This window comes from Megascapheus bottae, chromosome 20 (assembly GCF_031878675.1).
Source record: "Megascapheus bottae isolate mThoBot1 chromosome 20, mThoBot2.hap1, whole genome shotgun sequence".
NCBI lineage: Eukaryota > Metazoa > Chordata > Mammalia > Rodentia > Geomyidae > Megascapheus > Megascapheus bottae.
In genome coordinates this window covers 43,390,421-43,417,771 of record NC_143528.1, presented here as the reverse complement: position 1 = coordinate 43,417,771, position 27,351 = coordinate 43,390,421, and the positions used below count along the sequence as shown (strand labels likewise).

General features: G+C 54.2%; 1 protein-coding gene across 1 annotated transcript in view; it reads left to right on the top strand.

Annotated features, from left to right (window-relative positions):
- Dlgap2 (DLG associated protein 2) overlaps positions 1–27,351 on the top strand; it is a 496,365-nt gene that overhangs the window by 333,858 nt on the left and 135,156 nt on the right. The gene's annotated exons all lie outside the window — the stretch shown is intronic.

Below are 27,351 nucleotides of genomic sequence, written 5' to 3'. Positions count from 1 at the left end.
TTGTAATCTGCTGTGTCACACACACAGAGAAGTAATGCACTGGGTATCAGAGGGATTGTCATACCCTTGTGGGGAGCAGAGGCAAAGGTGCTGCAGTGGAACACAAGGAAAGGAATCTGCATTTTGTGGAACCAGCTTGACCTTACGTGAGAGCCATGCGGCGGGGCTTCTGCATTGAGTCGTTTGCGTTGCTGTGAAGGGTGAGGGAATGTGCTGTGGGATGGCATCTGGGGCTAAGGTCGCACTGTGACGCTGTCTTCCGTGCTCCTAGGCAGAGTCCAGGTGCTGGGAGAGGGGCCTAGGACACGCCCAGGGGTAGGTGGCGGGGCTCCCGGGGCCTGCAGCCTGCCCTGTATGTAGACTCAAGGGCACTCTGCTGCTTCTGATGCTTAGTGGCTGCCATCTTGAAGTTCTTGGACCTGGGTTGTTTGCCTGGAGGGGAGATGAAGATGTCAGTGACACCATGCATACCAGACAAGGTCCTGTGAGGTGACCAGGAAGGAGCAGAGTAAGGGACACAAAGACTTGATATGTGGACTTGGGGGGTCTGCTGACAGGAGGAAGAACCCACCCACCGCAGTCCAGGAGGAGGGAGGTTGTTGTGAAGAGTGCAGGGATTCCTGCTTGCTTGTTCCAAAAGGATGTCTTAGGATACAATTAAACAAGCTTCAAACAATTAGGAAAAATCAGTTCAGGGCAAAAGGAAAGCACCATGGCTCCCAGAGCCTGGCTGCTTCCGGGCTGGGCCTTTGTGTGTTTTCTCCTGTGTCACGCTGGTACCACTGCAGAGTCTGAGATGTAGGAGCCCACAGCAGGAATTGACAGAATGAATTAGAACCTCCACTCCCATGGGCGGGCAGCATCTCCTGGAGGAGAAAACTCCTTCATCACAAGATTTAGAATCCTTACAGGGGATTGCTTAGATTATGTAAACGGGAGGAGAAGGAAGGAAGCCTGATGCTTCTGCTCATCACATGACAGCAAGATCAGCCTCTCCTGTGGGGCCTCGGGACACTGGACCCCAGGCAGCCATGGCACCCCCCAGGTACCCTGTGGGCCCTAGGTAGCCATGGTACCCCCAGGATCCCCTATGGACCCCAGAAGCCATGGCAACCCCCAGATGTCCCATGGGCCCCAGGCAGCCATGGCAACCCCCAGATACCCCATGGACCCCAGAAGCCACAGCAACCCCCCAGAATCCCCTATGGGCCCTTGGAACAAACTGCCATGCTGCCAGTGTAATTGTTTTCAGTAGCCTGGGGATTCAATGAATGTGGATACCTTTATTTGTATCAACTAGATTGAAAAGGGAATGAACTCTGCAGTCTGAGATACTTGGTGGCTCTTGGAAGGAGAAACAGGAAGAAGGGGAGGGAGCAAGTTGAAAGGGAGAGAGAGAGGTCTAGAGGATAAACAGCAAGGAGGGGAAAGATACCCAAATGCAGAGGCCAGAGGGACATGGAGACAGGGGCCAGCTCCTATGTCCTCTTGTCTTCAAGGACATGTGTTATGGTATTTTCCTGTTGGCCACACACACAGCATCTATTGCTGTAATGCTTCCTGCTGGCCTTCCTGGCACCCAAAGTATGCAGTGCCTGGTCCTGGTCCTGGCCAGAATGTGTACCTCGAGGACCGTGTCACCTGTACCCAGGAAGAGAGGTCACCACCACTCCCAGTGTCTCTGAGGTTCTGCGTTCATGGTGACCCTGACTCCCCCGCCTTGGACACCACCCACTTGCACAGGTCCCTTGGTACTGAACATGGCATTGCCTGGGGTTGTTCCCAGCTGGAAAGCCCAGGGATTCAAAGAGACTGTGCAGAGATCAGCAGGGGGTGTCAGGCTCCAGTCACGTTGCTGGGCCACCCTCAGCCCAACTTCTGAGGCCGCAGGAGACTAACTCACATTCTCAGGGCTTTCCCTGGACGCCTGGCAACAGGAATGGCGTCATCTCCTCAAGGGGCTGGCAAGCGGGCCAAGGAGGAGCATCTGCGTTAGTTTGTTAAATAGGGATGACAAAGCAAACACGCACGCACGCACGCACACACAGGCATGCACACATGCACGCACGCACACAGGCACACACAGGCATGCACACAACGTTTACCTAACCGGATTTCCTATCCTAAACTCTCTAAAACCACAGGTTTCATCAACGTGGGCACTATACTTCTTTATGTTCTTGAATATACTTATTCAAGAAATAAGAATCCACAGCTCTGATGTGTACCTGTTTAGGAGTAATTCAGAATAAGAATCAAAGAGGTCCTACTTCATAGTACAAGCAAAAATTAACTCAAAACAGATCAGAGCCAAGAAATAAGAGATAGGACAATAAAACTACAGGGAAACAGGTGGAAATCTTCAGGACCTTGGCACACCAATGGTTTCTTAGATGTGACATCAAAAGAACAAACAGCAAAAGGAAAAACAACAGACAAATTAGTTTTGTTATCTTTTGTGCTTCAAAGGAAAAAGTGTACTGGGGTGAGAAGACAGCCACTGAATGGGGAGAAATTCTTGCAAATCATGTATCCAGTGAAGTCTGTTGTCCTATATATATGATGAGTTCATAGAGCTGTACAAAGAAAAAGACATCCCAAATTAAAACCCGAAATTTTAAAACATTTCTCCCCTAAAGAACACATGGAAGCATGCTTTATATTCATTGCTAGGGAAATGCAAAAAAGAAAAAAACTAAATTATTCACTAGGTGGGCTGTTGTAGAAATGAGAGACCCTGAGGTTTTGCTGAGGATGTGGGGCTCCTATGTTGCAGGCAGGAAAATAAAAGGGTGCAGTCACTTTGAAAAACAGTCCTGCAGTTGCTCAAAAAGTGAAACATAGACTTATAGCATGACCAGCAATTTCACTCAGGTCTATGCCCATGAGAAATGAGGACACGTGTCCACACAGAATCTGGAACACATGTCATTAGTCGCCATCTAGCACTGTGGAGAAAGATTCCCTAGGCATCCTGGTAACAGATGCAGGTCACACCTGTCCTCCTGCCTTTAGGCCCCACATGCCCACCATCCCCAGAGCCAGGCTGCAGTGCAGAGGCAGTCAGCAACCTGCCCCCGGGGGAATGCCGCATGTCCAGAGGTGCACACCAAACTCCCGTTTAACTCTACTCCCTGTGCATTGTCCATTCACCAGCATTTCCAGCTGAGCTGCATGTTTAACTCTTTTGGCACTCTTTGTTTTCATAGAGCATTTAGTTTTGTTAGTGCAAACTAATCCAGGATGTTGTAGCCAAACTGTAATGGAGCGTTGTCTCCAGGCCTCACCCCCTGGAACTCTGCAGGCCTCTTGGACAGAGCAGTCTAGCCAGCAGCTCTGCGCATGGTTTGGCCCGGTGTGCTAGCTGAGGTGACGTCTCCAAAAAATCTAAAATGGAGAGGTAGATTCAGCTGAGTTAGGCCAAAATTCGCTCTGTCTGCTCTTCCCCAGTTTTCCAGATCAATGAGCTTGAAAGCTGAGCTGTGGCCCAGCTGTGTGGGGAGGCCTAGGGCCTGGATTGCCATCTTGCTGCCTCCCCAGGTTAGTGTGCCACAGAGTGCCATGGGCACTCACTAGCCCAGCAGGCTACTGGTCCCTGGGGCACCCCAGGGTGGTCCTGGATTTGGCTGGTGTTATGGGTTGCAGAAAGTAGGCATTGCATGTTTTGTGAATCATTTATGGCAGATCTAAAATCAGTGGTAGAACCTGGGGTTTTCACCAGATGGGAGGTCACTTCTTCTAGGTGTGGCCAAGGCTGGGAACATGCTTAGTGGTAGAGTGCTTGCCTAGCATGCAGGAAGCCCTGGGTTTGATTTCTCAGTACCAAATACACAGAAAAAGCTGGAAGTGGTACTGTGGCTCAAGTGGTAGACTGCTAGACTTGAGGAAGCCCATGGACAGTACCCAGGCCCTGAGTTTAAGTCCCAGGACTAGCAAAAAAAAATGGTAAGACATCTGATTTTGTTCAAAGTTTAAAAGTTGAATAATGGGCTTGGAATCTGGCCTAGTGGTAGAGTACTTGCCTAGTATGCATGAAGCCCTGAGTTCAATTCCTCAGTACCACATAAACAGGAAAAAAAAAGACAGAAGTGGCTCAAGTGCCATAAGGCTAGCAAGATTGCTAGGCTTGAGAAAGAGAAGGTCAGGGACAGTGCCCAGATCCTGAGTTGAAGCCCCAGGACTGGCTAAAAAAACAAAAACAAAAACCAAAAAACTTGAATGGTATATGCGAGGGCTGAACTTTACTGTTGCATGAACCTGTGCAGAGTGCATTTGACACACTTTTAGGAAAAGGCTGCAGTTAATGTCAGCTTGGGAACTATTTACACTGTCATTCCTACTCGGCTCTGCTATTAAGGTGGGAAACAGCCAAACAGTATGTAAGTGAACCAGCAAAACTGGCCACCAGTAAGATTTTCTTTAAAGATAACAAGTAGCATTCCACATTTGGCCCGGAGGGTGTCAGCACCCCTGACATGAAGGCTTTATGGTATAGAGTTCATCTTTATTGTTGCATTATAAATATACTGTAATAGGGGGCAGAAATGTAACATATCATTAAATATTTCCTGCCCAACAAAGTGGAAGAAAAGTATTCTTGGATAGCTTCAAGTTTTCATTTTAATACATTCAAATAACAAAAAAAATCCTAAGGGGAAATTTTAATTCAGGGTCAGCTGTGTATATACTTTATGGGTGAACAAGCAACAGCATTGCTTAGTTATTAGAAATGATAACCCTAATAAAACCTTACACCCCCTTGATTCTTCCCTCAACCTATCATGAAATATGGTGGAATTCTTTATTATAAGGACCTGCTGTCCTGTCCATCAGCTACTGTCTAAAACCATCTTTCCTGTTCACAGTACTGCCTGCGGTCAGCCCACGTCAGCTGAGAATGCTGCCAGAGGCACCTGGTTCTCGGCATAGAAAAGACAGAGCACACAGGGAAAGCCCCAGCCTGCTGCCCTGGCAAGCAGTGGGGCAGTCGAGAGTGGCAGGCTCACTGGGTCTTGGGACATCTACTGAGCGGCTGTGCATGGCTGTCCGAGCACTTGCCAAGGACCCAGAGGCCCTGGTCAGGCCGGGTCACAGGAGACATTTCAGAAAGAGAGATACAGCCGATAGAGATACACACAATGGAGGAGATGGTATGCAAGAGCAGACTGGGAGCTCCACGAGCAGAGAGAGCAGGAGAGGGAGCCCAAGATGGGCAGGTTCCAGATGGAGCCAGAGGGCCGCCTGGCACACAAGAGTCACTGCAGAGCAGCTGCTGTGCCAGGAGCCAAGGCAGGGGAGGGAAGAGAAGAGCGGGGTGAGGCCCACAGTGGGGGTGGGGGCAGGCCGGAGTTGAGGTGCCCTGAACAGGGAAGGGCTGCCTTGACACTGCCTCAGATGTAAGGGGGTGCTTTGATCGTGTAACACCAGACCTTGAGGACCAGAAAGTGCAGAGACCAGCCGGTGACCCGGTGACAGTGGCCATTTGCAAGGCTGGGCTGGTTGTGTTGGGCCTTGGCATGCAGGCTTTTATTCCCAGCATGTCCATGTTCAGAAAGATGTATTTACAAGCAGTGCTAGAAGTGCAGCAGGAGCGCCACTTATGAATGCTGAATTTCCAGACGAGCTTCCCACCTCTAGCTTTATATCCCCTCTTAACATTAATTAAAGTGACTAAACAGAACCTCAGAATGAAAATTAATGAGCTTGTAAAATATGGCATATTTGTCAAAATGCCAGATGGAGTCATATGCTGTATTTTTGGCATTATTCCTCCGTTGATTAAGCTAACACAATATTTTTAAATACTCACCACAATTCTTTTCCTTACTTTCTGTAAAAAACCTAAACTGCTTTCTGTGACCCTAGCTAGACAAGTTAGCCATGAGCCTGAGCAGAGGACCAGCCCAGACCCTGGACAGCCTGAGCTGAGAGCACTGGAAAATCTGTTCCTACCACACTTACTGTTTTTCCTTTTGTCCATATTTCCTTGGAAATCTGAGGCATATGGTAGCCAGCTCTTTGTGGATGGAAACGATTATTTACCCATGTGTGTGGGCTCCAGACTCTCTGTGAACTGTAGGAATGGGCAGTTTCCCTCTGTTTGGGCAGGTAAGAACATCAGCACACTGCTCGAACCCTTTTCTCTGTACCCCAGGTGCAAGAAAATACCCAAGAATGCAAGAGGATTCCACCTGGACCACGGCTCTAGAGGTTTCTGCCTGTGGCTCTGCTGCTTCAGGCCCATGGCGGGGGCATGCCCTGGTGAGCAGCAGGCAGGAGAGCCTGGCCTCTTTCCCATGGCGGATGGGAGGCACACTTGAAGCTTAGAAAGCACACTTGATAAGCTCTTGAGGTTATAACATAACTTGAGTTTGACCCACACAGCTCTTGCAGCTTGCTGGCCTTTCCAGCAGCTCCCAGAGCAACCCCTGGCCAGCAAGCGGCACAGCAGTGCTGGGTGCCTCAATAATCACCTTTCTGCCACTCACCACCTGTCTTCTGGGAGCCTCATAAGTGTCTGTAGAGCCCAAGGTGCTCAGCCATCCTGGAAATCGCAGTGAATGGGCAGAAGTTTCTAGAAGCTGCTTGCCCAAGTGCTATGTGCACAGAAGATGCCTGCCCAGGGTCAGGCTGTGCAGGACAAGGGCACTGTGGGGTGGCCCCACGAGGACAGCCAAGTCCACCCCAGGCCCGGGAGCCTCAGGACCAACTCCATGCCTTTATAAAGATGTTTCATTTGCAGATTTTTATTGTGCATAATAGCATATCTCAGGGCTTCACTACTGGATTGCCATACATGTATATAACACACTTGAATCCTATTCATCTCTCACTTGGTGCTGTTGCTGGAACTTGAACTCAGTGCTCTTGTTCAGTGTTTTCACTCATGACCAGTGCTGTACCGCTTAAGTCAGGCCTCCAGACTGCTGGTGTTTTGCTAGTTAATTGGAGATAAGAATCTGATTTGTCTGCCTGGGTGCCTTGCCACAGATCCTCAGATCAGTATTACGAGTATCCAGGATTACAGGACTGTGCCAGAGATTCCTGGTACACCTAGGGTGTCAGACACCTGGGCGGTGGGGAGAGCAGGAGTGGGGAGTGGTCTTAGATCTCTTATTTCTTGCATGGGGGGCTTGGGAAGCTGCCCTCTTCTTGGCCTGGAGGTCTGAGCCACCCTTGTCCTGCTCTTGGACCTTGTCCTGGACATGTGTCCAAGTGCCACTTCTTCTCAGGACTCTAATGGAGCAAGAAGTACCTGGGGCAGGATCACACCCAACAGAGGCACTGCTTCTGGCCTCAGTGTAGGTCTCACTCCACCTTTCTGCAAGCGCCTGGCACCCATGTGTAGATCCAGCTGTGCTCAGAAGTGGCGACTTCAAGGACAGCCTGGTCCCTTGTCTCAGCTGACACCCCTCCTCCTCGCAGGCCAGGAGCGCTGCCACACGGCCTGCCTTTGGCCACACCTCTACTGATTATGTGTATAGAGTGCACATTAATCTTCCTTAGAGGAAAACAGATGGAAATAGACGTGTTGCCTTTAGAAATCACTTTAATCTCTTCGTTCCCCCTTTGTCATCTTCAGAATTAATTTTAGCACCTGACCTTTGTCGTCAGATGTTGTCGTCAGCTGTCTGGTACTGTGGAGATGCACGAACGCTACTTCAGCTCTTCTTTCCATCACAATCACTTTGGGTGAATGGCATTAAATGAATTATTTGGCTTGATATACTCTTGACTTACTGCATCATTCAAGTAGAAATGGGAATTGGTTTGGAAGCTGCCTGCGGCTGAATATTCTTTCTTTGGACTCTCACCATCTTCTTTTGCATCAAGTAGTAGCTGAGCTGCAGGAATGGAGACCATGATTCAGTTGGCAAGCATATTTCTACCCAGAAAGATCTAGTGCAAGACAGGGTATTCTCCCAGGATTTGCCTCCTTAAATATCCTGAAATAACAAGCCCATGTATTATTTCAGGAAGAAATCTCTATCTAGAAGTGTGAGTCCAAAGCTGGGCATCCATTCTGTTTCTCACGGATTTCCCTTCCTGTGCCCGCAGTCCCTGGTTTCTGCCTCAGGCCCGGTGGGAATCGTAGGAGGGTGGGTCCTAGGTGGATGATTGAGCCGTCTAGGTTGGAACTGGGAAAGGGAGGAAAGGCCCTAGGTGGGGGCAGAGTCGGGATTCTGGTGGTTACATTCCACTACGTCCACGTGTGGGGGGCTGTTCCGATGGACACATGGCAGGCTGCCCAGGGCTCACATGAGAGAGATGCTGTCCAGCCAGGTCTCCCCAGTGTCCTGTGTGGAGGAGGTCCAGGGCGGTCACTACAGCTCTTGAATGTCCGGGGAGATGTGAACAAGAGGAAGACACGCAGGCTCAGATCTCTGTGGGTCAGCTTCTACATATCCATCAACTCCTACACACGGGCCCTGCATAGCCCCTCGCCTCCCTCCTCAGCCCTCAGGACTGCTGGAGGGTCAGGATGGTCCATGCCTTTGAGACAGGAGAGCACAGACAGCTCAGGCCAGTGGTGTGGGCGGCCCCAGGTAGAGAAGGCGGCCACACACCCAGGCCCTGCCTCTAAGGTCAGGGATTGAGCCACCCTCTTGTGGTGGGATCTGCTCCATCAGAGGGGTGGCCCTGGGCGCCGAAGGAGTTCGCCTCACTTCTCTGCCAACCTATGTTTCCGTTAGGAAGGGTTTGACCGGCACCTACTTCCTTCCTGATGCTTGTCTTGCATAAGACTTAGCATAGAATCACGGAGGGTGTAAGTAACTATTTCCTGCCTCTGCCCCTTTCCCTTGCTTCTCGAATCTCCTTTGCTATGCTGACTTCCTCACCCCGGCGGCCACCTCCAGGAGCTTGAAGATTTGGGGGCCCCTGCCAGCAGCAGAGCACAGGCAGCAGGAGCTCACCCACGCCGCTCCCCGCGCCTCACCTCCCAGTACACCTGGCACTGCCAGAGTCTCCCAACCTCAAAGAAAGCCAAAAATCTGGGTTCTGTGTGAAGTGCTCTCATTTTTAGATTTTGGCAAGAAATGAAGAAAAATGAAAGAAAACACCTAAATCCAGCCTCAGGTAGAACTGGCTGCCAGCCTACACATTTCCAACCTTTCCTGGCAGAAGAGATGACAGTGAACATGTCCAATCCCCAGGAAGTCCCGCCCACATCTGCTCCTGCCGCCACCTTCATCTGACGCCAAGGTCAAGGCAGAGCCCTTCAGAGCCCCAGCCCTGTGCTCTGTCCAGACGGCCTTCCTCCGCCCCCCGGGCCGCCCAGCACCCACGCGGTCATGAGCAGGCTCAGTTGCTTATCCCACCAAGCTGACTGTCGGGAGAGGCTTGGCCAGGCCTGTGAAGGCCAAGGAGACTCCAAGGTCAGCCGCTCCACCCCTCGTGTACCATGGCCTGTGCGGGCCAGGGTAGGAAGGCCTCACATGAGCTAGGGGAAAGGAAGCAAGGGAGGAAGGCGCTGCCTGAGGAGGGCTCAGAAAGCTTTCTGTGCAGCTGTTGTAGGGCCTCCTGTGGGCTCCGAGGCTACAGGTGTACCAGCCTGGCCTCACCCTTCTGCAGTGCCTGGTGCTCTGCCACTGCCTGTGGAAGAGACTTGTCCTGGGACTGGGTGAGAAAGGGGTCTGAATGTGAGCCTTCAGGGGAGGCCTCCCTGTGTAGAGGGTCGAGGAGCGCCTGCAGCTGCCCCAACCTTCCGCTCCTTGGGTGGGGCACCATCAGGCACCCTTGAGGTGAGAGCCAGAGGCCGCCTGCTCAGAGCCCTGGTCTTCCTCACCCTCCAGAGGTCACACTGGCCTCTTAGGTCTGTCCCTCCACTAAGCAACCTCCCGTGGCCAGGGGAGGACGCACTGGATGAGGTTGGACATGTAAGGAAGACAGTATTCCAGACAGTCGCCATGGGAGAGGAGACGGGGCCCAGCAGTGTTTGCCACTGGGTGGGGAAGCACAGGTGTGTGGATGACAGGCTGTGCCACTCCCATGATGTTACTTCACCCCTGCAGGGGAGACTGAGGCTTCTGTCCGTTCCTGGACTCCAGGAGCCTCTCCCTCGGTGAGCAGCTCTGCTCTTCCTCTCCTTTGGTGGGCAGCTCTGATCTAATCCTCTTCCTCGGTGGGTGGCTCTGGTCTTCAGAGACCCCAGGTTGTATGGCCACCAGAGCCCAGGGAATCTCACATCTGAGAGGTCCAGAGGAAACATTTCAAGGACCATTTGTGTTCCAAGAAAGGGAGGCAGACAGCCAGGAAGATGACCTGGTCGGGCTAGGCACCACTTCCAACGGTAACAGATCTGGTAACAGATGCTCCGGAGCCTCTGTCCCGGGGCACGAGGTCCACGTGCTGGTGAGAGGACCTGAGGGGACGGTAAGGTATCTGAGCCTGGTGTGGCCACAGGGATCCTGGATGCTGGGAAGTAGGTAGACAAATAGGGGTACCTGGGGAGTTAGGGGACACACGCTGACCTCCGTGTCTGCAGGGTTTCCATCCTGGAGGAGGTGGATGGAGCTGCTGGCAGCCATCTGCTTCTTCACAAAGGAGAAAGCACATTGCTGAGAAGGTGCTTCGCCAGCATCTGAGGCCAGTGCATCTGAGTACGAGAGAGTTTAGCTGGGGAAGTTTGCTCACTCAGATAAAATAATTCTTGCTACACTAAAAGCTGCTGCCTGAATGTCCTCCAGCTATTAACGGCATTGACCCATCTCCAAAACCAACTATCCATGCCACCGAGCCCAGCAAAATCAATCTCTTTTCCCAGCAGACAGAGCCCAGCGGGCAGTGCCGCCGCGTTTCTCCTGGAGCGGGACGGCACGAGGAGTCTGTACAGAGGCCCGGGACGACAGGAGCTGGTTTGCCTCTGTGCACCAGGGAGCAGAAGTGGGGCACGGGGCTTGGATACAAATGTGCATGCCATTTTCCTCTCAGTGCCCAGAACAAATGTTTGCCCCCAAGGAAAAATAGGTGGCAGCAGGCCATGCTGGCTTGTCCAGCACTGTGCCCTTGTGTGACCCGGCCCTGCTGGCCGCCCGGCCCTGCTTCTGCCTTGGCGGTTTCAGCCCCCACACAGAGGCCCACCAAAGGGCACAGGGTGAGGTCCAGTGCCAGGAGCTCATGGCCTTTTATGAGACTTCAGTATTTCTTTTCCTCCTCTCTTCTTGACCTTAAAAAGAACTTGGGCTGTTTTCTGAATTGTCAATACCTGTGCATTTATTCCTTCATAATATAGAAATGGCAGTATTCTTCCAGACTCAGGGCCAAGGGCTGTGCAATAGTTGAAGAAGTTAGGTTTTCTGTGCTCGGAGAATTCCTAGCCAGCAGGAAGCACCTTGAGGGTCATGGTTCTACAGGTGTGTCACAGACCCAGACTCCTGCAGCTCCTGGAGCTCTGGAGGCCAGTCTGAGGGAAGAGCTCTCAGCACGGCCTGACAGAAGGCCTAACAGACCTGAAGCTTGGGGACAGAGCAGGGCTGACCAGGGCAAAGGTAGAGCAGAGCCAGGACAGGGAGTCCCAAAGGGTGGACACAGAGACTAGAGGAAAGAACAGCATGGTGGGGCAAGGCTGAGGGACTTGGGTGGTCTGCAGGAGGGCAGTTGCATTATGCAGGCCTGATACCGCACCAGGAGCCAGAATTCACTGGTCACACAGGAGCATACAGGGAAGGAGGTGGGGAGGAGCAGGAGGGCAGCCAGACGAGACCAGGGCCCCAGAGTGAGGCGAGTATGTGCCCTTGAGCTCTAGGTTTCCTTGCACATCTTCTCAAAATGCAAAAGGAATAGCCAGGGAGAGTGAGTAAGTTTTAGAGACTGAAGGAATGCTGAGTTGGTGGCTGTGTGGCCGTCCACGTATTGACTGGCCCCCTGCACACACCTGACTGTGGACCTCAAGTACCAGCAGAGTTTATCAAGCCCAGCCTCATTGGGAGAAAGTTTCACCAGGGAGTGAGGCGCCAGCATGAAAACAAAATCGAGAACTTGGACCTGTCCTGGGGGGCGTGTATCCCACCATTGGGCAATGCAACACAGGATTTACATACAACTTCCCCTGTAGGAAGAGCAGTCCCTAGACCGCTCTACAATGCTCCCCTCCATTCCTAAGGTCCTTAAGGATCCAGGGAAGAGGGGAGAAAACTCACCGATCAGCAAGCACACAAAAAATACTGCACCCTCCCTAGCTCCCAGAGCCCAGTGCTAACTCCTGGTGGAGTGGTGGCTGCCTTTCCCAGAACTGTCCTTGTGGTACTGACAAGTCACAAGAGGCACAGGAAAAGCATCTCGGAAGGTAATTTTGGTTGCTGTGCTCTATCTTAGTCTTGTAAGCGGGAATGTAATGCATGTCTCATTTAACATTGCTTTTAAAAATAGGCTTGCTATTATGTGTACATTCTTCACTGTGATTCACAAAATTACTCGGTTGTACCAGTGCTTACAGTGTATTTGGATTAAATGTCACATTTTGCTCAGAAATAGTAACTCGCTTGCCGAGGCTGTGTTCAGATGTGACGCACACATAAACTGACAAGAAAGGAAATGGGGGGGGGGCAACACCAGAGGCACAGAGTGGGCACAGAACTGTGGGGTCTCCAGACTGACAGGCTGTGACCTTTGGGAAGCCGTGACCTCTGGGGAGCCACCACCTCTGGGAGCCATGAATCCCTCCTTGATTCCCATGGGGAACCCCTCCATCCCCAACCCCCGCTCCAGGAGTGACAGGCTCTGTTTGAAGAAGTTATTGACTGAAAACAGGTAGATGCAAACCTCTCCTCAGGAGTAGACTGTTCACAGGTCTGCTCGTTCTTCTGATGCCAAATGCCAACTTTTATGTTTACTTTTGGCATAACCAAGGTGCCATGTGATGACATCATCTCATCACTGAGTGATAACAGTCACTGAGGCACAGACAGGAGAACATTTCAGAAACCCACACCTGCTCCTCACAAAGCCCAGAACATCTCAGTCAGCCACTCCAGTTCCTCAGAGACACCAGAACATCCCAGTCACCCACTCCTGTTCCTCAAAGACTCCAGAACATCCCAGTAACCCACTCCTGTTCCTCAGAGACTCCAGAACATCCCAGTAACCCACTCCAGTTCCTCAGAGACTCCAGAACATTCCAGTAACCCACTCCAGTTCCTCAGAGACACCAGAACATCCCAGTCACCCACTCCTGTTCCTCAAAGACACCAGAACATTCCAGTAACCCACTCCTGTTCCTCAAAGACACCAGAACATTCCAGTCACCCACTCCTGTTCCTCAAAGACACCAGAACATTCCAGTAACCCCCTCCTGTTCCTCAAAGACACCAGAACATTCCAGTCACCCACTCCTGTTCCTCAAAGACTCCAGAACATCCCAGTCACCCCCTCCTGTTCCTCAAAGACACCAGAACATTCCAGTCACCCACTCCTGTTCCTCAAAGACACCAGAACATTCCAGTAACCCCCTCCTGTTCCTCAAAGACACCAGAACATTCCAGTCACCCACTCCAGTTCCTCAGAGACACCAGAACATCCCAGTCACCCACTCCTGTTCCTCAGAGACACCAGAACATTCCAGTAACCCACTCCTGTTCCTCAAAGACACCAGAACATTCCAGTCACCCACTCCTGTTCCTCAAAGACACCAGAACATTCCAGTAACCCCCTCCTGTTCCTCAAAGACTCCAGAACATCCCAGTAACCCACTCGTGTTCCTCAAAGACACCAGAACATTCCAGTCACCCACTCCTGCTTCTTACATATCCTGGAACATTCCAAAAACCCACGTGTGATATCACAGGCACTGGAATACTCCAGAAATGCATTCCTGCTCCTCGCAGAACACCTAGGAGACCCACACCGGATCTTCAGATCTTAGCTGAACTTTTGCTCAGCATGTAACCAGAGACCTAAACCATGATAGGCCCAACTCCAGCGGCGGGGCCGGACCTGGAGGGTGGCAGGATGCCCCAGCCCACTGTGCAGTTGGGACTGGAGGGAGAGTTGGGTCCCCGGCCAGGCAAGGCAGGACCTTAGCTGTGGTTCTGCAGGAGGTGTGGAGAAGTCACTTTCCTGTCCAGTGGGCCCCTGAGAAGACCCCTCCTGCCCCAGACAGCAGCCTTGTCCCTCTCCAGGTGGTCTGAGCTGCCTGCTCTGCCCACTTCCATTGAGCGCCATGGTGGCTCTCCTTACAGAGTTCTTTGGACCCGTCAAGTCAAGAAGTTCCTGGGACACAGGTGAAGGGGAGAGGGCATGTCCTGCTCTTAATTCCGGAACAACCAAGTAAGGAGGCAGGGCTTTTCGTAAAAGCACTTATCCAAGCACCTGTTGTAAGGACGTCGACTACAGTACAACATTACAGTACCTCAGCATGTTAGTCCCACCTTCCCGGCAAGGCCCTGGAGACCTCTCTGAGCAGCTCGCTGCTGCTCTGTTCTGCACCAGAGTAACGAGACTTCATGGGACAGATGCCTTCCCTGACGGAAACATGTGCAGTGCTGCTCTGTGTGGGGTGTTGAGCTGTGTGGGGTGCTGAGCTGTGTAGGGTGTTGAGCTGTGTGGGGTGCTGAGCTGTGTAGGGTGTTGAGCTGTATGGGGTGTTGAGCTGTGTGAAGTGTTGAGCTGTGTGGGGTGTTGAGCTGTGTGGGGTGTTGAGCTGTGTGAGGTGTTGAGCTGTGTGGGGTGCTGAGCTGTGTAGGGTGTTGAGCTGTATGGGGTGTTGAGCTGTGTGAGGTGTTGAGCTGCATGGGGTGTTGAGCTGCGTGGGGTGTTGAGCTGTGTGGGGGTGCTGGGCTGTGTGGGGTGTTGAGCTGTGTGAGGTGTTGAGCTGTGTGGGATGTTGAGCTGTGTGGGGGTGCTGAGCTGTGTAGAGTGTTGAGCTGTATGGGGTGTTGAGCTGTGTGAGGTGTTGAGCTGCGTGGGGTGTTGAGCTGTGTGAGGTGTTGAGCTGTGTGGGGTGCTGAGCTGTGTGGGGGTGCTGAGCTGTGTGGGGTGTTGAGCTGTGTGGGGTGTTGAGCTGTGTGGGGTGTTGAGCTGTGTGGGGTGCTGAGCTGTATGGGGTGTTGAGCTGTGTAGGGTGCTGAGCTGTGTGGGGTGCTGAGCTGTGTGGGGTGCTGAGCTGTGTGGGGTGTTGAGCTGTGTGGGGTCCTGAGCTGCATGGGGTGTTGAGCTGCGTGGGGTCCTGAGCTGCGTGGGGTGTTGAGCTGCGTGGGGTGTTGAGCTGTGTATGGTGTTGAGCTGTGTGGGGGTGCTGAGCTGTGTGGGGTGTTGAGCTGTGTGGGGTGTTGAGCTGTGTGGGGTGTTGAGCTGTGTGGGGTGCTGAGCTGTATGGGGTGTTGAGCTGTGTAGGGTGCTGAGCTGTGTGGGGTGCTGAGCTGTGTGGGGTGCTGAGCTGTGTGGGGTGTTGAGCTGTGTGGGGTCCTGAGCTGCGTGGGGTGTTGAGCTGCGTGGGGTGTTGAGCTGTGTAGGGTGTTGAGCTGTGTAGGGTGTTGAGCTGCGTGGGGTGTTGAGCTGTGTGGGGTGCTGAGCTGCGTGGGGTGTTGAGCTGCGTGGGGTGCTGAGCTGCGTGGGGTGTTGAGCTGTGTGAGGTGTTGAGCTGCGTGGGGTGCTGAGCTGCGTGGGGTGCTGAGCTGCGTGGGGTGTTGAGCTGTGTAGGGTGTTGAGCTGCGTGGGGTGCTGAGCTGTGTGGGGTGTTGAGCTGCGTGGGGTGTTGAGCTGCGTGGGGTGCTGAGCTGTGTGGGGTGTTGAGCTGCGTGGGGTGTTGAGCTGTGTGGGGTGCTGAGCTTTGTGGGGTGCTGAGCTGTGTAGGATGTTGAGCTGTGTGAGGTGTTGAGCTGTGTGGGGTGCTGAGCTGTGTGGGGTGTTGAGCTGCGTGGGGTGTTGAGCTGTGTGAGGTGTTGAGCTGCGTGGGGTGTTGAGCTGTGTGGGGTGCTGAGCTGTGTGGGGTGTTGAGCTGTGTGGGGTGTTGAGCTGTGTGAGGTGTTGAGCTGCGTGGGGTGTTGAGCTGTGTGGGGTGCTGAGCTGTGTGGGGTGTTGAGCTGCGTGGGGTGTTGAGCTGTGTGAGGTGTTGAGCTGCGTGGGGTGTTGAGCTGTGTGGGGTGCTGAGCTGTGTGGGGCGCTGAGCTGTGTAGGATGTTGAGCTGTGTGGGGTGCTGAGCTGTGTAGGGTGTTGAGCTGTGTGGGGTGTTGAGCTGTGTGGGGTGCTGAGCTGTGTGGGGTGCTGAGCTGTGTGGGGTGTTGAGCTGTGGAGGGTGTTGAGCTGTGTGGGGTGTTGAGCTGTGTGAGGTGTTGAGCTGTGTGGGGTGTTGAGCTGCGTGGGGTGCTGAGCTGCGTGGGGTGCTGAGCTGCGTGGGGTGTTGAGCTGTATGGGGTCCTGAGCTGTGTGGGGTGTTGAGCTGTGTGGGGTGTTGAGCTGTGTGAGGTGTTGAGCTGTGTATGGTGTTGAGCTGTGTGGGGTGCTGAGCTGTGTAGGGTGTTGAGCTGTGTAGGGTGTTGAGCTGTGTAGGGTGTTGAGCTGTGTGGGGTTCTGAGCTGTGTGGGGTGTTGAGCTGTGTAGGGTGTTGAGCTGTGTGGGGTGCTGAGCTGTGTGGGGTGTTGAGCTGTGTGAGGTGTTGAGCTGTGTATGGTGTTGAGCTGTGTGGGGTGCTGAGCTGTGTAGGGTGTTGAGCTGTGTAGGGTGTTGAGCTGTGTAGGGTGCTGAGCTGTGTGGGGTGCTGAGCTGTGTCGGGTGTTGAGCTGTGTAGGGTGTTGAGCTGTGTGGGGTGCTGAGCTGTGTGGGGTGTTGAGCTGTGTGGGGTGTTGAGCTGTGTAGGGTCCTGAGCTGTGTAGGATGTTGAGCTGTGTGGGGTGCTGAGCTGTGTGGGGTGTTGAGCTGTGTGGGGTGTTGAGCTGTGTAGGGTGCTGAGCTGTGTAGGGTGCTGAGCTGTGTGGGGTGCTGAGCTGTGTGGGGTGTTGAGCTGTGTGGGGTGTTGAGCTGCGTGGGGTGTTGAGCTGTGTGGGGTGCTGAGCTGCGTGGGGTGTTGAGCTGCGTGGGGTGTTGAGCTGCGTGGTGTGTTGAGCTGTGTGGGGTGCTGAGCTGCGTGGGGTGTTGAGCTGCGTGGGGTGTTGAACTGCGTGGGGTGCTGAGCTGCGTGGGGTGTTGAGCTGCGTGGGGTGCTGAGCTGCGTGGGGTGTTGAGCTGTGTGGGGTGCTGAGCTGCGTGGGGTGCTGAGCTGTGTGGGGTGTTGAGCTGCGTGGGGTGCTGAGCTGTGTGGGGTGTTGAGCTGCGTGGGGTGTTGAGCTGCGTGGGGTGTTGAGCTGTATGGGGTCCTGAGCTGTGTGGGGTGTTGAGCTGTATGGGGTGCTGAGCTGTGTAGGGTGTTGAGCTGTGTGGGGTGTTGAGCTGTGTGGGGTGCTGAGCTGCGTGGGGTGCTGAGCTGCGTGGGGTGCTGAGCTGTGTGGGGTGTTGAGCTGTGTGGGGTGTTGCGCTGTGTGGGGTGCTGAGCTGTGTAGGGTGTTGAGCTGTGTGGGGTGTTGAGCTGTGTGGGGTGCTGAGCTGTGTGGGGTGCTGAGCTGTGTGGGGTGTTGAGCTGTGTAGGGTGTTGAGCTGTGTGGGGTGTTGAGCTGTGTGGGGTGTTGAGCTGCGTGAGGTGTTGAGCTGCGTGGGGTGTTGAGCTGCGTGGGGTGCTGAGCTGCGTGGGGTGTTGAGCTGCGTGGGGTGCTGAGCTGCGTGGGGTGTTGAGCTGCGTGGGGTGTTGAGCTGCGTGGGGTGTTGAGCTGTGTGGGGTCCTGAGCTGTGTGGGGTGTTGAGCTGTGTGGGGTGTTGAGCTGTGTGAGGTGTTGAGCTGTGTATGGTGTTGAGCTGTGTGGGGTGCTGAGCTGTGTAGGGTGTTGAGCTGTGTAGGGTGTTGAGCTGTGTGGGGTTCTGAGCTGTGTGGGGTGTTGAGCTGTGTAGGGTGTTGAGCTGTGTGGGGTGCTGAGCTGTGTGGGGTGTTGAGCTGTGTGAGGTGTTGAGCTGTGTATGGTGTTGAGCTGTGTGGGGTGCTGAGCTGTGTAGGGTGTTGAGCTGTGTAGGGTGTTGAGCTGTGTAGGGTGCTGAGCTGTGTGGGGTGCTGAGCTGTGTGGGGTGTTGAGCTGTGTAGGGTGTTGAGCTGTGTGGGGTGTTGAGCTGTGTAGGATGTTGAGCTGTGTGGGGTGCTGAGCTGTGTGGGGTGTTGAGCTGTGTGGGGTGTTGAGCTGTGTAGGGTCCTGAGCTGTGTAGGATGTTGAGCTGTGTGGGGTGCTGAGCTGTGTGGGGTGTTGAGCTGTGTGGGGTGTTGAGCTGTGTAGGGTGCTGAGCTGTGTAGGGTGTTGAGCTGTGTGGGGTGCTGAGCTGTGTGGGGTGTTGAGCTGTGTGGGGTGTTGAGCTGCGTGGGGTGTTGAGCTGCGTGGGGTGCTGAGCTGCGTGGGGTGCTGAGCTGTGTGGGGTGTTGAGCTGCGTGGGGTGCTGAGCTGTGTGGGGTGTTGAGCTGCGTGGGGTGTTGAGCTGCGTGGGGTGTTGAGCTGTATGGGGTCCTGAGCTGTGTGGGGTGTTGAGCTGTAGGGGGTCCTGAGCTGTGTGGGGTGTTGAGCTGTGTGGGGTGTTGAGCTGTGTGAGGTGTTGAGCTGTGTGGGGTGCTGAGCTGTGTGGGGTGTTGAGCTGCGTGGGGTGCTGAGCTGTGTGGGGTGTTGAGCTGTGTGGGGTGTTGAGCTGTGTATGGTGTTGAGCTGTGTGGGGTGTTGAGCTGTGTGGGGTGCTGAGCTGTGTGGGGTGTTGAGCTGCGTGTGTTGCTGAGCTATGTGGGGTGTTGAGCTGTGTGGGGTGTTGAGCTGTGTATGGTGTTGAGCTGTGTGGGGTGTTGAGCTGTGTGGGGTGCTGAGCTGTGTGGGGCACTGAGCTGCGTGGGGTGTTGAGCTGTGTGGGGTGTTGTGCTGTGTGGGGTGTTGAGCTGCGTGGTGTGCTGAGCTGCATGGAGTGTTGAGCTGTGTGGGGTGTTGAGCTGTGTGGGGCGTTGAGCTGTGTGGGGTGCTGAGCTGTGCGGGGTGCTGAGCGGTGCAGGTTCTGGTCTGGGCGGGGTGCTGATCTGTACAGTGCCTGAGTCTAGGTGTAAATGGGGTGGAAGCCAACAGCAGGAAGGTCTTCCACCTCATCCACCCCCATCCCTGGGCAGAGAGGATGTTCACAGTCCGTGTATGTGTGTGCATACCAAGGAAGGTGTCTGTTTTCAAGTCACCTGTCTAGATGTCTGCAATAGATAGATAGATAGATAGATAGATAGATAGATAGATAGATAGATAGATAGATAGATAGATAAGTATGTATGTATAACGTGCAGGATGGGAGCAGCATTGGTTGTCCAGCTCACTGGAGATGGCTTCCCTCCCTAGCTGACAGCTGTGGTCAGGAAGGCAGGATGGCTCACAGATGGAGGCCCACGGATTTGTGCTAAGAACGAGATCTCGGCCCGCAGGGCCTGAAAGCTAATTATGCTGCAGAGACGGGAAAACTCAGTCCAGGCCTTGAAGGCGTTTACTTTCTAACTGGTAAAAGCCCAGTTCTAGAGCCCCTGGCTAGTGGTGGAGTGGGCATGCCCTCCTCTCAAGGCTCACCAGCCTGGCCTGAGGGCTGCCCCTGTGGCCCTGATGGGACCCAGCCACATCTCCTGCAGTGCCTTTGGCCATGCAGCATTCACAGCCACAGTGTGAGTGCTTGGTGCTTGCCTCCATGAGCCCTTGGGACAGGGAGCAGCCCCTCTGCTTTGCTCTCCACTGGGCTCTCAGCCCTGCCACCACCGTCTTTTGTACTTTTCCCAGTTATAACATGGCATGACAAGAAAACTTATGGAAGACCACTGTGCAGGCATGGCCTGCAAATCACTTGTGGAATTAAAGGGGTCTTCAGACAATGCTCAGGGACTTCAAAACATTCTTTATTAAATCACTTACCTGTGCTAGTTTCCATCACCACAGCAAAATACTATGAAGAGCGACTTGAGAGAGGAGAGGCGAGCTGGGCTCAGGGCTGCGAGGTTTCTGTCTGTGACCACTAGCTAATTCCTTTTCTCCAATCCTGGGGTGAGGCCAAGGATCATGGCCTCAGAAACAGGTGGCATTGGACACAGGGACCCTACACGCAATCCTAGCAGCCAGGAAGTACAGGAATCATTCCAGAAGAGGCCAGAACAAGCTGTAGCCTCCAGACCTCCTCCACTTACCCCCTCCTCCACCAAGGCCTACCTACAAGCACATTCAGCCATGAATAACGCAATGAAGACTCAGCCTCAGGGATGCCATCAGCCAGCGACCTAGCCTTTGGGGGACACTTTAATCCAAACCCCAACAACACCATCCCCCTGAAGTGATAGCTACTGAGCATGAAATGGAACCATGGCAGAGCTGTTTGGGAAGAAAACGTGACATTGTGTTCCTAACATCTTAAGTGAAATTCCAGGAAGACTGAAACTTTAAAGAAAATAAACGGAAGTCAATATGGGACTCTCTGTGTCACCTTGGGTCTTATCACGACATCTCAAGTGTTATTCCAGAGGCAAAATAGGCTATTATACTGGAGCTAATAAATAATACTAATGAAATAGAGGCCATTATACTTGAGCTAACAAAATAATGCTAATGAAATACTTTCTCATCAACACCAGATTTAAAAGACAAATACAAGGGCCATTAGCACATATTGAGGAAGAGTTCGTTTTCTTAACCTGCTGCAGAGCTTTCTTGGGCACTGTGTGGTGATGACAAGGAGGGAGCACAGAGGAGGTGGTTCACCTCGATCCACTGAAAATGAGTGTGCATAGCCAAAGTACTGAGAAAGACACTCAGACACTCGGCTTCTGTACCAATTACTGATGCACAGAAAGATGAGATTCTATTGTTTGCCTATCAGATTGGCAAAGACTAATAATAGGCAGTGTTAGCAGTGATAGGAAAATGAGCTGTCTTATATTTAATGTGTATATATTAAACATGCCTGCAAGTCATTTGGGCAATTTAAACTGAGCCATAACTTCTTGAGAAGTGTATTCTGGGATGGCTTGATATAGGTGTGTACATTGTGATTGTCACAATCGAGTTAATTAACTCTTCTTCCTCCTCTCTACTGTCCCACCTACCACAGAGACTGTGCCGTGCATAGCTGGAAGTCAGGTGAGCCCTGTGGTCTTTCCAGCCTGGCTTCCTGTGCCTGGCTTCTTGCATCTGGTTGCCCAGGTTTGTCCAGGTTGTTGCACATGACAGGCTTTCCCTTTTATATGGCTAAGTGGCATTGCCCTGAAGATCTCACCATGAGCATAACTCTCCACACAGACATCCTGCTTCAATGGGCTTATGCTTTGGACCCATGAGGCATGCACTACTGCATCACCCTCAAACTCCACACTAGAAAACCCAAGGGCAGGAGAGCGTCATCTTGGAAAAATCATGTGCAGAAATAGTTACGATGAATGTAGGGACAACTGAAAAGGATTAGAAGCCAAAAGTAATGCTTGATGAATACGATCTGGTTAAATAAAATTAAGGAGCTCCATAAGCAATTTAAATCATGCAAGGTGTGTGTATGTGTGTGATTGTGAGTGTGTGTAAAGAGACAACAGAACAGGACTTCACCTCCACGTGCTGTGCTGACTGCCGTGCTGGGCGCCACATGCCGTGCTGACTGAGCATGAAGGCGTGGCAAAGCATGAGCCCTGCATAGGGCTCATGAGTGCCCTGCACAGGAGGATGGCGGCGGGAGCTCCTCTCACGACGGGAAGCGTGAGGGCTGGAGCACCTCTCACGACGGGAAGCGTGAGGGCGGGAGCACCTCTACCGATGGCAAGCGTGAGGGCGGGAGCACCTCTCAGGACGGGAAGCGTGAGGGCGGGAGCAGATCTACTGGGAACCATGTCCCATCTAGGTTAGACGATTGTAGCAACAACAGCTTTCATTGATTATAGCTGATTTAGAGCAGTCTACCCATTAACTTTGCAACCACACAATGCACAATCAACAAGGATGAGCTCTTGGTGGCCCCGGGCTTTTGTGCCACGGTTGGTTGTGTGAAATGGTCCCTGCTGTTCCTGCCTCCACTCTGAACACAGGGCGCTCAGGGTGGCAGATGGCGCAGTGAGTGGGTGAGGCGAGACATGGAGTGGCCTGAAAAACCTGGAGCTTCCCTGCTTTCATGGAGCAGTTCGGAAAGCTAAAAGCCACCTGGCCTCCTCCCTGACTTGGATGCTGCCTCCCAGGCCCCCCTGGGGCAGCCTCTCTTCAACATGGCTCAAAGTCCCGGGTGTTTATTTGACCCATCAGAGCCCTGTTAAGGGTGGAGGGAGGTGAGTGTGAGTTAAATCCCCAGTCAGAGGATAGCTGGCAGCTCCAAGCCAACATTTCCAGCTGAGTAAACTGACACATCTATTGACCCTCCACGCTGGCAGAGCCCCATTAGCCGCAGGTGCCTTTGGCAGTGACTTCCGCAGGACAGGTCACTTTCCTCCCCGTCCCTCCAGTGTGTGTTCTCTGAAGAAGAGGCCTCGTCCTGCCCAAGATGCCAAGTCTACAGCTAGTGGTAAAGTATGGGCTGCCTGCATGAAAGGGTAGTGGCTCATTCAGATGCTGGGTAAGAAGATAGTCCTTTTTAAGCATCAGTTGATAAGAGATCAGATCATAAAACATGAAGTCAGAGCCAAATCTGTTATGCAGGCATTTTCACTCTGTATGCAGCACTGGAGGACTCACAGAAGGGAACTGCACTGGGCTAGGCATTGCTCAGAGGCGCAGGATTGTGATGGAGCGGTGCTGTGCTGCCGGTGGGGTGTGGAGCTGAATGCCGGGGTCACCGGCAGGGGCTGTACAAAGGGCCACTGCACTCCAGCTGCCAGAAGCCACTGCACACACAAGACCGCTTGTTCCTTGATGAGGTCAAAACATCCCAACAATTTCCAGATAAGAACTCCTAGGAATTAAATTTGCGACTGCAAAAAAAAGAAAGGTTTCACTCCTGTAGAACTGGAAATAAAGGTCCCCCAAAGAAGGAGGAAGACAAAACAAGAAAACTAGGGCAAATGATGACATGCTTCTTGACTTTAAAAGCCTCACCTAACTCAAAAGGCCTCAGAAACAGAGTGGGAAATTCATTCTTGAAAGATCACCAGGGCTGCCAGAGGGACAGGGCGTGCCAGACGTCAAGTGTGTCACCAGGGCACTGCCCACAGCACCAGCAGCACACTCATACACTTTGGAGTGGAGTAGCAGGTGACAGCCCGGCCCTGCCGCTGCAGAGCTCAGAAATGTGAGGTGAGAGGGCTGTTTACCACCCCTGATGGGGACAGAGGTGTGAGAGGTCAGCCCCCTGTGCTTCCAAAGCTCCCTGTCCCAGGAAGACCTGAGGATGCACTGACAGAGTGACAAAGAGGAAGGTGGAGGGGGCCGGGGGAGAGGCCCCCGCAGGTGAGAGGCAAGGTGGGCTCTGCTGCAGGGGACACGCACACCAGGACTGAGGAACAGAAGAGGCAGACTGCACACAGCTGTGACAGTGCTGAGAGTTTTGGAGTATTATCAATAGCAGGACCCTAGAGGCTCTACACAACAGAAGTAAATCCTACAGGAGGAGGCAGAATTGGCACAAGAAAAGAGATATAACCATGGCCTATTGCCTGAGGTCCTGTGTGGAGAGCGTGGACAGTATGGAAAGGGGGCCGAGCTCCTGTGTGGACGGCGTGGAGAGGGGACCGGGGTCCTGTGTGGACGGCGTGGAGAGGGGGCCGGGCTCCTGTGTGGACGGCGTGGAGAGGGGGCCGGGCTCCTGTGTGGAGAGGGGGCCGAGCACCTGTGTGGACAGCGTGGAGAGGGGTTTGAGGTCCTGTGTGGACGGCGTGGAGAGGGGTTTGAGGTCCTGTGTGGACGGCGTGGAGAGGGGTTTGAGGTCCTGTGTGGACAGCGTGGAGAGGGGTTTGAGGTCCTGTGTGGACAGTGTGGAGAGGGGTTTGAGCTCCTGTGTGGGCGGCGTGGAGAGGGGGCCGAGCTCCTGTGTGGACGGCGTGGAGAGGGGTTTGAGGTCCTGTGTGGACGGGGTGGAGAGGGGACTGAGCTCCTGTGTGGACGGCATGGAGAGGGGTTTGAGGTCCTGTGTGGACAGTGTGGAGAGGGGGCCGAGCTCCTGTGTGGATGGCGTGGAGAGGGGTTTGAGCTCCTGTGTGGACGGCGTGGAGAGGGGTTTGAGCTCCTGTGTGGACGGCGTGGAGAGGGGTTTGAGGTCCTGTGTGGACGGCGTGGAGAGGGGGCCGGGGTCCTGTGTGGACGGCGTGGAGAGGGGGCCGAGCTCCTGTGTGGGCGGCGTGGAGAGGGGTTTGAGCTCCTGTGTGGACGGCGTGGAGAGGGGTTTGAGGTCCTGTGTGGACGGCGTGGAGAGGGGTTTGAGCTCCTGTGTGGACGGCGTGGAGAGGGGTTTGAGGTCCTGTGTGGACGGCGTGGAGAGGGGTTTGAGCTCCTGTGTGGACGGCGTGGAGAGGGGTTTGAGGTCCTGTGTGGACGGCGTGGAGAGGGGACCGGGGTCCTGTGTGGACGGCGTGGAGAGGGGGCCGAGGTCCTGTGTGGACGGCGTGGAGAGGGGGCCGAGCTCCTGTGTGGACGGCGTGGAGAGGGGGCCGAGCTCCTGTGTGGACGGCGTGGAGAGGGGTTTGAGCTCCTGTGTGGACGGCGTGGAGAGGGGTTTGAGCTCCTGTGTGGACGGCGTGGAGAGGGGTTTGAGGTCCTGTGTGGACGGCGTGGAGAGGGGACCGGGGTCCTGTGTGGACGGCGTGGAGAGGGGGCCAGGCTCCTGTGTGGACGGTGTGGAGAGGGGGCCGAGGTCCTGTGTGGACGGCGTGGAGAGGGGGCCGAGCTCCTGTGTGGAGAGCAGGGCCGAGCATGGAGTTGGGGCCACGGCTCTTCCTACAGGACTGCAGGTGGACCCAAGTGCAGAGCGCCTGTGGTGCCGTCTCAGACCCTAGTGCACAGACGGAGCACAGAGGATATGTGTCCTGTGCTGTGGGAGGTGACGGGACCACAGGGAACTCTCAGCAGGGCAAGGACCTGGCAGGAAAAGTCAGATGGAAGTCACAGGCAGGGCTGCACACAGTAGGGTGGCAGGGACAGGCAGGCTGCATCCTGTCATTGTACTCGGTGTGTGTGAGATCCTGCAGGATGGTTTTCCAAGTTTGGCCCCTCACACGGGGCCTGACCTCCTTCCTGCTGCCATGGTGTGATGGGCATCGGAGCTCCCTCTCTGAAGGCTGGGTGTCATTACCTGTGTGTCTGCACCACACGTTTTGTCCACTTTGTCCGTCAGTGGCAGGTAGGCCATTTCTGAACCTTGGCTAAAGTCAGAGGCTGGTGACAGATGGGAGCCTTGAGGGCTGATTTCTGCCCTGGGGGTTCACCAGTAGAAGCAGGCTGGGGACCTCCACGCTGTCTCCCGCGGTGGCTGTCCTCACCCACAACTGCCCGCGGTGTACCCATGGCCCAGGCTCTGCCATCCCTGTACACGGAAAAACCCAGCGCTGGAGGAGCTACTTACTGCAGGGCTTGGAAGGTTTCTTGAACCCCTCTCTCAAGCCAGAGGGGTAGAAGACTGCACTTGGGCACCAGGCCAGTCAGTGAGGAGCTGCTCCAGTGGCAGGTACAGATGGTGTCACCTAGACCAGGACCTGGCTGGGTGCTGCCCTTCTCCGTGTCCTTGGACGGAGGAGCTCTGTCACACAGGTCCTGGTCTAGGTGACGCCTTCTGTACCTGCCACTGGTGTGCTCTGGAGACTCTCTGGCTCCAGCCAGCCTCCGCCAGGGTAGACGCCCGGCTCCACCCACTGCCTCTAGCATGCAGGAGGTCTGCTTTTATGTGTCACTTCCCAGCTGGGCTCTGGCCAAAGGAGAGGGCAACGGAGGGAGAGCAAACCAGCCTGGTCCAGAATTGCCTGAGGTATGCCGGTCAGTTTCATATTAGCTTTGGATTTTAATTGTGACCTTCCCTGCTGTGGAAACCAACTGGGAGTCATACAGGTTTGCTGACAAACTGCTGAGTGACTGGAGCCTCACAGCAAGGCCTTGGTCAGCAGGGCCCCATGTGGCACACGCCCCCCTGGCGGCACACGCCCCCCTGGCGGCGCACGCCCCCCCTGGTGACACACGCCCCTCTGGCGACACACGCCCCCCTGGTGACACACGCCCCCCTGGCGGCACACGCCTCTCTGGCGACACACACACCCCTGGTGACACATGCCCCCCTGGCAGCACACGCCCCCCTGGTGACACACGCCAGCCTGGAGGCACACGCCGCCCCCCCCCTTTCCCCATGACACATGCTCCCCTGGCAGCACATACCCCCTGGTGACACACGCCCCTCTGGCGACACACACACCCCTGGTGGCACACACCCACGTGGGCTGGGTAGCTGGACAGTGTGAACCTCCTGCTCTGTGCTCTGTCTCGTGGATGATTGCAGTTGAAGCTACAGGGCAATCTGACTGTGCCACGGCATTCTTGTGTATGTATGGCCGAGTGTGCTCCTTTGTTAAATATGATTCTACTTTCCACAACCGTTCTTCAAAATGTGCACCGAATCAGAATACTCCACAGTGTCACAGAGCAGGCTGAGGGAGGCTGGTCCAGCCCAGAGTGGTGAAGTTCCACTGTGGCCATCTAGAGGGACACACACATGCATCGTAGAACACGCATTCACAGCCCATCCACTGCCAGTTGGGGCAATTGGGTCCTGAGGTTAAAGATCTTCCCAAAGGTCAGACTGTCCCCAGAAGATCTAGGGGTGCACTGAGGCCCAGCGACTCTTCCTCCATCCTCCCTGGTGCGCCGAGGCCCAGCGAGTCCTCCTCCATGCCCCCTGGTGACTTCCCTGGTGTGCACCCATGATCCTAAAAATGCATCTCAGATACCTGGTGACTTTCCACTTGCCATGGAAGTGCCAGTGTTCTGGCTCAATCAGTGTCAGGGCGTAGTCCCACTGTGGAAGAACTCCATCTACCTGCCTTATGTGGATACAAGGGTGCCATTGTTATCGGAAGACAGAAGTCTCAAAGACTCAAAAAGCCGGATGCCAGTGTGTAGCTGTGGGGTCCTCCACTAGGTCATTGGCACCCATGCCAGATGCACCCACGAAGCCCCAGATTCCACAGGCACCAGGCCTGAGTTGCCCAGTTCCAGAATTCAGTCAGCTTCCTGCATCTATTTCGCTGTACTGACCTCTTCTTCCTCTTGCCAAAGTGAAGGAGTTGTCTGGGTCAAGATGAGATTGGGAGAAATGGACCCAGAGGAGATCAGGGTTAGAAATTCCCCAGGCACACATGGAGAGCAGGGGATGTGTGCGTCTGTGTGCTCTGTGTGCATCCAGTC